General features: G+C 48.8%; 1 long non-coding RNA gene across 3 annotated transcripts in view; it reads right to left on the reverse strand.

Moving 5' to 3' along the window:
- Positions 1–10,058, reverse strand: part of LOC144151588 (uncharacterized) — a 255,230-nt gene extending 245,172 nt beyond the window's left edge. For all 3 annotated transcript variants that reach the window (XR_013318909.1, XR_013318910.1, XR_013318911.1), the window contains exon 1: positions 9,471–10,058. This is a non-coding gene — a long non-coding RNA (uncharacterized LOC144151588). The remainder of the gene's footprint in view (positions 1–9,470) is intronic.
- Positions 10,059–12,385: the final 2,327 nt, after the last annotated feature.

The raw sequence follows: 12,385 nt of genomic DNA on the forward strand, positions 1-12,385 counted from the left end.
CTGGCAGTATACCCTGACATGCGCCCGCACACAGCCACTTGGCGACTGCATCGACGACACGGATAAGAACTCACCAAAACGAGGACGAACGCTGATCGAAGCTAAGATTAGGCTTCCTGCGTCCACGGGGGAACACGAGCCCTACGCAACAGCCCTACGTTCTAGGGCAACGCCGGCAATAAAAGAAATACTATACAACAGAACTGTATACCCGCCGTACACCCCAAAAAGTAAAACCTCTCTGGCCCCCACATTTGCTGGCTAACAACCACTGACTGCACTGGGAAGTTCAGTTAAAGGGACCATACAACACTTTTTATAGGTTGCTTTTAAATACCCGGCCGCACTTGTTATTGAGAACGTAGTCACCAAGCGCATCCAGTACTTTGCATAGGAGGTGGAAAAACATTGGCGGAGTTTGTGCTAGTGTTGCAAGGCTGGCGAAACAGTAGAGCTGGCGGCCACACCTAGCTTATTAACAGCGAAGCAGTCGAGTAATTCGTTGATTCAAGTGTTTTACAAAACCCAGTATAACAGTATACAGAAAAGAAATCGCCGGCACCGCCAGGATTCGAGCCTGTACCTGGTAGATCAACGAAGTTAGAGTAATACCCAGTCTTCTTACTATAGAGTCAAACGGCTTACTCACTCGGCTGCGACTGTAGGGGGAGGAAACAGGATTGATTGATTGATTGATTGATTAATTGATTGATTGATTGATTGATTGATTGATTGATTGATTGATTGATTGATTGATTGATTGATTGAGTGAGTGAGTGAGTGAGTGAGTGAGTGAGTGAGTGAGTGAGTGAGTGAGTGAGTGAGTGAGTGAGTGAGTGAGTGAGTGAGTGAGTGAGTGATTGCAGGGTTTAACGCGCCGACGCAACGCAGGCGATGAGGCGCGCCGTAGTGGTGGGCTCCGGATTAATTTTGACCATCTGGGGTTCTTTAACCTGCGCCGAAATTTCGTACACGCGGGCGTTTTTGCTTTTCGCCTCCATCAGAAAAGCGGCCGCCCCTGCCGGGAATCGAACCCGCGTCCTCGTGCTCAGCATATATCCTCTGAGCCACCGCGGCGGGTCTTCACATAAAGCAACAAAGATGGAGTAAAGGTCATTGCAGCAGCAAAAAAGAACCAAATCGGCTGCAATCGTGGACTTAAACCATCGTGACGGTCGTGAAGGCTGCGTACAGCTTCACTACCTTCAAGTCTTACGTGTTAGTGTGAGGTTCCTTCATTTTTTCTTGGTTCTGCTAAATTATGATGGGAGATTCGGCCAAGTTTTCTACGTGTTGTCTTCGTTAGCCCCCTAAACAGCAATTTATACTCGGTCACTAAAGTATGTCCGATATGTTGTTTTACTTTTAGTACCAGTCATTTGTTTCTGGACTGGAGCGAAGTCGTCGCATCCGTTCTCGAGTAGCGGCTCTGTGGGAGTGACGCTCTTCTTGTGTCGCCCCATCTCTCCCTTCGTTGGAGACCCGGCTGCTGCACGTCACATGGATTTCGAAGATCCCTTCCCGTATGTAAATAGTCGGGTGGTGTGGAAGATACGCTGGACCACTCGGGCCTGGACGTGCAAGAACTCCTGGTCTCAAAGGCTGCCATCACCACCGCCAGGCTTAAACCAGCGGGCGGCTACCACGTACCACTAAACCACAGGACTCAATAAATGTGTTTCTCTCTCTCTCTCTCACCGAACTTGCCGCTCAAAGTTCTGTATGGCTCGCAGGCCCGGAACGTCTTGCCCGCAGGCGTTGACATCTCTCCCTTAAAGTGAGCCACGTTAGCACGGGCTAGAACCGGCGGCAACCTTCCTGACGAACTGGGCGACTGTAGATCAAGCTTTTTTGTGCTTCCCACTTGAGGCGCGAACGCACGTGAACCGGCGAGGAGAAGAGTACGCGAGAGATCATTCCATGAACGCTGGGCAGAGTGTTCCCGAAGGTCGAGCGGTGCCGGCGAGCGCGATGACGTCATCGCTCGACGATGCTTGGCTCCGCCTACGCACCTGCGTAAAGGTCGTGCCGGGTGCTTCGCGCCATAGTTTCGTTTCTGTATTTTTTTTTTGCTTACGCCAATGGACCAAGCTCAAGCCTAAACAGCTCTGCTGTTAAAAGTGAATTAGCAAAAAAATTGCTGCTCTACGCCCACAAGGCAAATTGAAACTTTTGCTCAAAATTTTTCTCTCCGGATGCTGGCGCTGTTTCCGTGCTCTAGTTCCGTCATTGGGGCAATGTCGCGGGCTACTGGCCGGCTTGTTTGCAGTTGCAGCCATAAACGCAATCGATAGCTAGCTTAAAAAAATCGTAGCAAAGGGAAAGCAGAAACTGGAATGCGTAGCATGCGACGAGCCAATCACGCAGTGCTGCTCTGCACTGGCGATGACTATAGCTTTCGCGGGGCTTCAAGGCAGAGGAAAGGCGCTTACTGGCGGTATTGCAGGGTCCCTGTTACAATGAGAAAGACCGATCGACAAAATGCTTACCCCTCGAATCTGCCTTTACATTGACCTGCATCACTGGCGATGAATGCTTTTTGATGTAAAGCATCTCATCCTCGGGGCTGTGTCCCTCCCTCCCTCTCTCGTTGTCGTTGTCCGCCGTCCGCACTCTACTGCGCATGAGCGTCTCTTCAGCCCCGTCAGTGTTCGGGCTGACGTCAGCGCAGTCCACTATAAAAATAAATAGTTAGGCGGCGCCCGGTTTCGATCCCACGACTCTCTGGCCGCAACGGGCGGCACGTGGCGCTCTTCCGACTGCGCTACAAACCGAGACGGGAGCATGTGCTACGAACGCGCCTTATGTCCTTCACTCATTCAAACTACGTCAAGAAGCTACTGATACAACGAAGGCACGGGAAGCTGAACGTCAACGGAAACGACGAACTGAAAACTAATGGGAACTTCAGTCGACCCCATGGCTGCTTCGCATACTACTCAGGGTTCCCCTACGGGAAGATGGGGTAATTCTTTTCTCTCTCCTTCGCGCCTGAAAGCCCTGCGAATGCTGTGATTTGCGAGTCACAGCAGATGCACCCACTGTTTCGGTTTTGCTTTTGTGGCGTTCTACTTTAAGTGGCTATCGCATGCTTTTATTGCTACAACTCAAAGAAAGCCGGCCAAGCACCTCTACGCCGCTGTAATGACGTAATTCGGGCACCCAAAGAACGCAAAGACCGAGAAAAAGAGAAAATTATTTTGACCAAGCTTCTAAATTTTCAGATTTGCATAGAGCAGTAATTTTTGGATGATGCACTTCGGGATCCCTTGTTCTAAGTAATGGGTGTGTTTTGTTGACTACGTTCTGAAAGCCTTTAGGATATAAAAAGAGTCGAGGAAAGTGTTCCTCGGCTCAGATTACGTATTACGTGTGCAACGCCGCTCATTCTCCTTGTTCGGAAAGTGCAGCTGAAAATGATTGCCCATTGAAAAAAAAAAAAAAAAAAGAAAGAAAGAAAGAAAGGAAGAATGCTGCGAGGTGACGACACGGATAGTGATGACGATAGCGCCTAAACGACTCGTATATGACCACCGTTATCGCAGAGCATGTATAATTCACAACGCTACGGCCGGCATTCGCTTTGTAATCCGCCGCTTTCGCTCGCTACTGACGCGGCCCCTACCCGGGTACGGGCGTGAGCACCCTTTAGTCTCACTACCCCTTCAAATTAACGCTGCAGTGCAGAGCCGAGCTGCGGTAGATGAAACGGAGATATGCAGCTCATTAACGCAAATGTACAGTGGCTAAGGGCTGTGAAAGGCGCGCAGTCTAGTAAAACCAGATTATGCGTAACGGCTGCCTGAAGGCGAGGTGCTTTCACGTAGCCGCACGGTGCCTGGGTGCGTAAAAAAAAGAGAAAATGACGACTCGGGCGGGAGCATTGATGGGATTTTTTCGCCTGGCATTGCGACGTAGAAAGCAGAGCAGCAGAATAATAAATGATAAAGTCAAGAGGGATTCCCCAGAAATGATACAACTTGCACAGCTGATGACGCATCACTATAACTATTCTCCAAGGACCAGATTCTATGCGTGACTGCCTGATAATTAAGTTGTGCCCCACAGAGCCATCGATAGGCGTCGCGTTGTTAGAATAGTAAAAAGGACTGTCGCTGTTGTTTGTGTTACCGTGACAGGTCACCAAAATTATGTAACAAAATTTTATAACAACCTCGGTTTTCATGTCCTCTCGCTCCTTTTATGGTTGAATCCGGGAAACTGATGGCGTGAGTGCTGTGAATGTTGATGCTGTATGGATGGGCTGACAAAATTTTAACTGCAAAAAAAATGTTTTTAAGTTTTGTCTATGGGTATTCTATGCTTATGGGTCGATGATCATGTCTTCTCGAACTGTTTAATTGCAGTTAAAAACAGATTGACATAATCAATTCCGGCATAGTTCTAAAGGCTCTTGTTCGTTTAAACCAAAATTTCGAAACACAATTTACGTTATCATGTTTTCGCTTCTGAATAAAAATATTATTTGGCGAAGAAAAAGACACAAAACCGAGCACAAAGACCTCTTGTAAAAAAAGCGTTATACATGTTGGTTCTGCTACATTGAGTCAGCGGCCTGCATACACTGCTATATCGTAAAGATGAAATGATGTTCCGATTTTAATCATGTAACGTGTTTTGCAAAGTAGAAGATAGATCATTGCACACTACAAATCCCGCAACTTCCACGCCATCCTTGCACAGAGTGGGTAGACGATATCCGATTAAAAGAAAGATCTGAATCAAACAACGATTGCCTGCATCGACTGTTTTAATTACTATGCTTGACCACGACAGCAAGCTGTGATAAGAGCGCCTCAAAATGACGTTCCTTTACGAAAAAAAAAAGCATTAACTGACACCCTCGTGGCATGATCATTTTTAAACTTAGGCATAGTTTGAAGTTTATTTTACACGTTATTTTAATGCTTACGCTTAAAATTACATTTACACCCACACTTACACCTACACTTGCACTTACCTCCCCATTTACGCTTATGCATATGAAACGTGGATTACAACTCCATATCTCTGCGCAAAAATGCGCGTCTATGAAGAAGAATCAAACCAAGCCCACGTAAAACTTGAATTTCTACTAAAGAAGTGGCGTAGAATATGAGTGGATTAAACTCAATTGATTCCCATGCCGGAAACAGAACAAGTGGAAACACGAATTCATTAATAAGTTGGGCTGCAATATCGTGTCAAAAAGAAAACTTCGATTCTGTACGGAATAAATAAAACAGAATCGTGGTTTCGTCGAGTGTTTCACTTTCGCGTTATAGTTTGTTTTTTCGCTCTTTTTCTCCTCGCACGCCACGCGACGCAAGTTTCGTTGGGAGACGTAAGCACTACATGGTCCACTGATCGCTGCATGCACATACCAGCGCATGGCGCCAACCGATTCCGAGATTTGAATCGCTGCATTCAGTCACGCGAGTTCGCGCTCCAGTGAGCGGATTGTGAAACTTCTCCGCGCACATGTGTCGGCGTGGAGAAACGATCCAAGGAATAGACGAACAAAAATCCCAGATCACTCGCGGCAGGGGGGGACCCGTGCGGTCGCCTACTACGTGAAAGAAATAAATCACCACGGAAGGAGTTCGGAAGGGCAGCGCGGCGAGGGCGGTAAACGGGAATAAAAAATGGAACGCAACGCGACCCGCATGATGAAGGGCTTCACCTGGACCAACACTCACCGTGAACATCGGCGCCGGTGGTGCGCGCAGTCGTCTGCAGCGATTGCGGTTGTGCAACGACAGCGTATGGAGAAACTCTATCGCACGCACAGTGATACGGACAGGACGGAGGCCGATCTGCGAACGGTTGGGCCGCATTACAAGCTGTGCGTGCGCGGAGGCGGCCGTACACACGCAAGAAAAGAAAAAAGGACAAAAGGGGACTGCTGTCCCTGCGGCTCGAAGAAGGATTGCCTGGCAAGAATGCCTCGGGAAGCACGGGTGGTGGCCGACCAGCATTCGGCTTTGAGAAAAGCCGCTTCGCGAGATGTCGAGACCGCTTTATCGGCAAATCTTAATTCCCGCGCTCGGCTGTCATCAACTACGCTGAGGTGGCAGACTATTCTTCCTCTTCGCAACGTGGGCCGGATTAGTTTTATTCGGGCCTCGCATAAGGGCTCTCTCGACGACTACGATGATGATGATGGTGGTGGTTCTCTAGATGAGTTTGGCCCGTATCCGCAAGGGGCGATTGGATCTCTCGGCGTTTTTATTGCTTTCCCGTTCTTTGCATTCTCGTTGTTCTCGTGTTTCTGAAGGAGTGCTCCCGCCGCAATGTAGAGCGAAATGTTTGGGGGCAAGACCGCTCGTGGCTCGTTGTCAGAGCGTTGCGCTTGATGGATCGCTTTTTCGCGGTGTGCCCGGCAAAGCCAGCGCACTCTTTTTATTGTGTTTGAACGTAAGTTGTTCAAGTAGAGTCTATAACAGTCACTACTTCAACTGCGGGTATTTCATCTAGAAATCTCAAAGGTGGGAGACGAGCATAATTCTGTTGGTGGTCACGCTAGACTGCTGTTGGCTCTCGTATCATTTTTCCAGGTAAATTTCGTTGGCCTGTTTTTCGAGCTGCTTAATCTCCTACATAACCGGCTGCAAGTGAATTGTAAAATATAAGTAAGAAGAACTAAACTCTAAACCACTCGAGATAGTCCGAATTAACCCATTTATCATAGCCACTTTACCAGTGCGTGTCACCTTCATTCATTTACGGTAACCCCATCTATGCAGGCATGCGTGAAACAGTGCTTACTGCGTGCTCTTAAAATGAAAACGATAGACACATAACTCCAGATGCTGCAGGGTAAAGATAGCCCCTGAATACATTGCGCTATAGAAATTTTAGGGGCGAAGCCCGTGAGGTGCTCGGGCTGTCGGCATCTCCTGTCGTCGTCGTCGTTTCATGTAGTCACGGTACTAAAACACCGGAACACTCGTTTTACAACGCCCCGCGCTAGAAACTAACGCGTACTAAAAGAACACACCGTGACATTCGTTTTCCAACGCCTCGAGCTAGAACGTTTCATCTCCGCGGGCAAAAACGCGTACTAAAATAACACACCGGGACGCTCGTTTTCCAACGTCTCGCGTTAGCACGCTTCGTGCTTCAGACACGAGACTTTTACAGCAAAGCGGTATACAAAAACGCCAAGGCGCCAAGAATACGTTTCTACACTGCATGCTTCGCCCCTCCTCAGGTTTCACTTTAGTGGAGATAGCCAGTTTTTTTTATTAATTCGGTAAATGAATAAATTATAAATTTGTTTGTGGTCTGGAATAAAAAAAATGCTCGTGAAATCATGAAATTTTCAAATACTCATCCCGAAGATAGGATAAATGAAGCGTTTCTTCTCCGTCTTCGCAGTAACAAGAGAACAGTTAGTCTCAAGTGAAGCTAAGGAGAGTTCCCCGCGGTTCACAGTGCCGAAAATCGACGGCTCTGCCCATCGAAGCAACCCCACCTGCATTCAAGCTGTTTTCAGTTCATTTCGTCTACATCAACGTCTTTTTGCCGCGAACAAAAACTGCACGCATATCTACGACAACTCTGCCCTCTTTCCGAGCACACCAAGTGTAACGAGTCTTTAGGATATTCCAGGAAACTCCTACCTATACAAGACGGCAAGAATAGGCCCCCAATGCATACCTCGCTCCGCGTGCCGGCCGTGCACATAGCGGTATAGCGGGTTCTCGGGCAGCACACACTTATTGTGCCTTAGGCACGCACGCAATAAGAAGGCGGCAGAAGACCTGTAATCTCAAAGACAACAAGCCGTCCACGCCGGACAGGTTAACTCCGGCCTGTTGTGCTGAGCGCTGGTTCGTGTGAACGGTTCTTCGGGACGGCCTGCGGCGGGCGGGCGCCGCCACTCTTTCCACCCGTCAATTTAAAAGCTCCAATGCACAAAACGACGCATCATCTCCTGTCGTCTTGACGAGAACGTTGCAGAGACGGGGCAGAAAACCGCTGTTATTTTCCTCGCTTTGCGGAATGCTAGGGTCACTTCTTCGTTGGCTTCTTTGCTAGAAGCCGTGAGAGGGAAGGGCAGTGCTCGTCGAAAACATCGATCACGAGACACATGTTTAACGCAATTAGTATGATGAGACGACGAGTGCCGGCGGCGGGCCGCCTGTATGGAATCTTGGAAATAACAGCCCACTATCTCTCTCTCCCTCCCTCTCCCTCTCCCTCTCTCTGACTTCATCACCGCGAAAAAAGGGGGTCACGTGAACGAACAGACAATTCTTGGTGCAACAAAAAGGAATGATATATTCGGCATATGTGTGTGTGTGCGTGCGTGTGCGTGTGTGTGTGCGCGCGCGTATGTGTGTGCGTGTGTGCATGTGCGTGTGGGCGTGCTCGTGTGCATGAGTTTGTACGTGAATGTGTGCGCGTGCAAACAAACAGGGAAGTACTGACCCAGTTGACTCATCGTAAATTGTAGTCTGTCAGCTGAGGGCTGAAAATCGCCCTCAGTGGTCATGTAGTCTGTCAGCGGGGGCTGAGCATCGCCCCGTCACGGCTCCCAAAGCTAACTCATGACGGTGCCTGTGTCGCGTCGGCTCGCCCAAGCCCCGGTACTCTATCAACACGCTCCCGCCCTCAGCTCCGTGTCCCCAGCCAATGACTCGCTAGACAAGACGTGAGGTTACCCGCCGTGTCCACAACAAACCACGATGCCGCTCCCTTCCCGCGCAGCATGCCTTTAAACGAAGGCATGCAAAACGACCGGGTGTCTGTACATCCTGTCCCGGTGTCACCAGCGTTATCACTAGCAGTTCACGAGGTATATATGTTCAATATCATCTGTATATGTAGAAGTTTCCGCGAGAGTTTGCGAGAGTCATTCTCAACCGTATTAACGGGTTTTTCGAATTGCAAGAAAATACAGAGGGATCCGTTACAAAAACTTACGAGGGGTCGACACTGCTATTTGTTTATATCATCATTATCAGCCGGTCTACGACAACTGCAGGCCAGAGGCCTCTCCCATAGATCTCCAATTATCCGGGTCCTGTGCTAACTGAGACCAATTTATCCCCGCAAACTTCTTGATCTCATCTGCCCAACTAACTTTCTGCCGCCCCCTGCCACGGTTGCCTCCTCTAGAGATGCACTCTGTTACCCTTAATGACCAACGGTTATCTTGCCTTCGCATTACATGCCTTGCCGACGCCCATTTCGTCTTAATTTCTACTAATATGTCGTTAACACGCGTTTGTTGCCGCACCCCATCCGCTGTCTTCCCTTAACGTTTGCTCATACAAGTCAAGGTAATTCACAAACGCAGTCACGGAACACGAAGCGCGACAAGCTGCACAAGTGAAGCCAGAAAAATCTTGCTATTTCCTAACCCATTTGCCGCAGCTATTGAGGCTATTAATAATTTCCCATGAGCGGATTACACATAGTTTTCATTCAGGGGAAAATTACGGTTTAAATAGTAAGCTCACCAGCAATCTTGGTTCTATGTTGATCCGTCCTTCGAGCCAGCCGGCGGCACAACTTCCGCAGGCAACTTCTCGTATCACCATCATCATTAGTCAACACACAAGTCCCGGAACACATCTTCTGAGTTGCTCCTCACTGGCAGTCTCCTCCATCACCACTGTCACAGACACAAAAACAAACCTTCCTCGCACTGCAGCGCCCAAAGTGGAAAATGTTTGTTGTGCCCAACTTTCGCACCAACATCTGGCTTGAAAATGGTACGCCTAACCAGTTTTCACGTTTTAAAGGCTCCAAACGGCAGGAACGTTCTTTTCAGCGCAGTTCAGAACTTAAGAGGGCAGAGAATACCGGCGGAAACAGCGCAGCCCCACCGACGGATATCATTCGTCGTTTAGTCCACAGAAAACGGCCTGAACCACGTCTCTGCCACTGCCACACAAATCCGCACACCTCTCACAACCGTCGAGGAAGGTATGCCCAACAATTTACACGGCGTATCCATGCGATCAACTAAGTAATACGGCCCGAAATTCAAACACGGGAACGAGGGCCATCCGAGCGTACCACAGGCGGTGCGGCTGAAGCATCGTCTGCCAGCAAAGGCAACTGGCTGGCTAAACAGATGTGACGATTTTTTTTTTTTTTTTTTGCGCGGCGGGCGGCGCGCTATCTCCGGCGGCGGGCAGAAAACGCAACTTCACCACGTCATTGTATCATCGGCGTTGTCGCCGGCAGCTCGCGAGCGCTTGCATCTTAAAAGCATTGTAAGAATAATTGCAAGTCATTACAATTGCTGACCACAGCGACCATCTCATCGGGCGAAGTGCAGATAGACGGCTCCTGGCCCGCGTTTGGGGAAGCCCCGGATTTAACGACGGAGGACGACGGAACAAACAAAAAGAAACGGTATCGCTGCACGCCGATGGAAGCCGTTGTTCACGGTGGTTACCGATGAAGCAGCAGCGCTAAACAGCTTCTGTGGCTGACGAATAATTGTAGGTGAACCGTGTAAAGTAGGTTTAGTGGTTGACCCCACAGAAGTAGCCCAGCAGCTAAGGCGTTGCGCTGTTGATCCCAATGACGCCGATTTCATCCCGGCCGCGGCGGCTGTTTTCTCACGGCGGCAAAAAACGAGAACGCCCATGGGTCAAAATTCGGCAAAATTTCGCTTTGCTGCAAAGAGTATCCTGCTGAATAGTTTTGCTGGTGGTCCACGACAAGAATAAATGCATACGATGGATAGATATACAGCTCCGATGTAAAAAAAAAATGTCTTCACTGCCACCAATTTCTCAAATAAAAATTGCGGTAACGAATCGCTGAATAAAGAAAAACAATCAACTTTAATAACATGACTAACATATATTTTTTTATTGGGTTATTTTTACACGAACTTTTGGTGCGTCGACATAGCAACCGGACAATTATGCACCCGGATATTCCACGGCCAGATGAATAGATTACAAAGAGAGATTCTCGCAAGCCAATGATTGACTAAAAAAAAACAACAACAAAGTGAACAGTTTATCAATTAGATGTTTATCGATGTTCCTATTACGTATTTATTACGCATAATCATAAATGGACTCAATTTCGTTGAAACGACGTGTCCTGTTATTGTGTATTTTTATATTATTTATTTTGTTATTTTTTTAAGATAAATATTTATTGAGGATTGTTCCTGGATCCTCTTCAATTTATTTACTTTTCTGCCAGATTTTCACTAAGAAAGCCTTTAAATATTTTGTGTTCTGAATAGTGACGTTTCTTTTTTTTTTTTACAAAAGTATAGAATGTGTGGTTCAGTGACATCAATTAGCCATGATCAGTGTCAGCCGGTTACACTCATAAGTGGCCGGTGCCACTCACTAGGGCGCGCCACTCACCACTCACTAGTGTTGAATGGCGCTCGCACTCGCGAGTGCTGAGCGGGAGAGGTGAGTGGGACTCACCGCGAGTGGCACTCACACTCACTCGCACTCGCAAGCATGAAACGATGCTGAGGCTCACTCACCACTCGCTCGTGAGCGGTGAGTGGGTGGTGCATGGGTGCAGTCATGAGTGAGCCTTATGCGCGCAGTACACCCGCGAGTCTACAAGCGCCTTCGACCCTTCGTAGCTGCATCGGCGGGCATCGCTGTTCGGGGGCCATGGTTCATCCAGCTCATCAACTTCATCCGTGGCGTCACGGACTTCTTAAATATTTATTCGCGTCTTTCATATACACCTTACTCGCCCACCTACTGCGGCCTCGATTGGTATGGTCGCCCTCGTGAGGGGGCTATGTCAAGAGAAGTGGACAGTATATCACAAGTCCCCTGAAGATGCACCCCAATCTCTGATGAAGATGGAACTATGTGCGGCGCCTATAGGTTGCGCGGGTCTCTCTCTCTCATGGCCGACATCATCAAAATATATCGCTCCATCATTTACCATGGCTCGTCTCGTTTGCTCTGCCGTCACCTAACAACGTATTCAGTGGAGGTGTAGGATAAGCACTATTAATGCGAGAGCAATAAATCACCCACGCTACAAGAAATGGCGAAGCGAGAAACAGCAGAGCTGGCGGCCCCTCTCCCTTCGTCGGTGACCCGGCTGTTGCACCTCACACGGATTTCCGAACTTTCCGCTGAAAGATCTCCAGGACTGGCAGGCCCGGATCGCTTCGTCCGCAGCCTTTCACATCTCTCCCAAAAGTGGACCGCGTTAGCACGCACTAGAACCCGTGGCTATACCGGCTTCGCGAACTCGGCGTCTGTAGCGCAGACGTCTGTGCTCCCCACTTCAGGCGTGAACGCACGTGAACTGAGAAGGTGGAAAGGAGAAGAGCATGGGCCGATGCCGGGCGCTCCTCACGAGGCGCACGCTCACGTGAGCTCGGTATTTTCGGGGTATTTTTTCCGGTGTCCCTACACGG

Source organism: Haemaphysalis longicornis, unplaced genomic scaffold, assembly GCF_048455015.1.
Source record: "Haemaphysalis longicornis isolate Haplotype H1 unplaced genomic scaffold, Haemaphysalis longicornis Haplotype H1 scaffold_9, whole genome shotgun sequence".
Lineage (NCBI taxonomy): Eukaryota > Metazoa > Arthropoda > Arachnida > Ixodida > Ixodidae > Haemaphysalis > Haemaphysalis longicornis.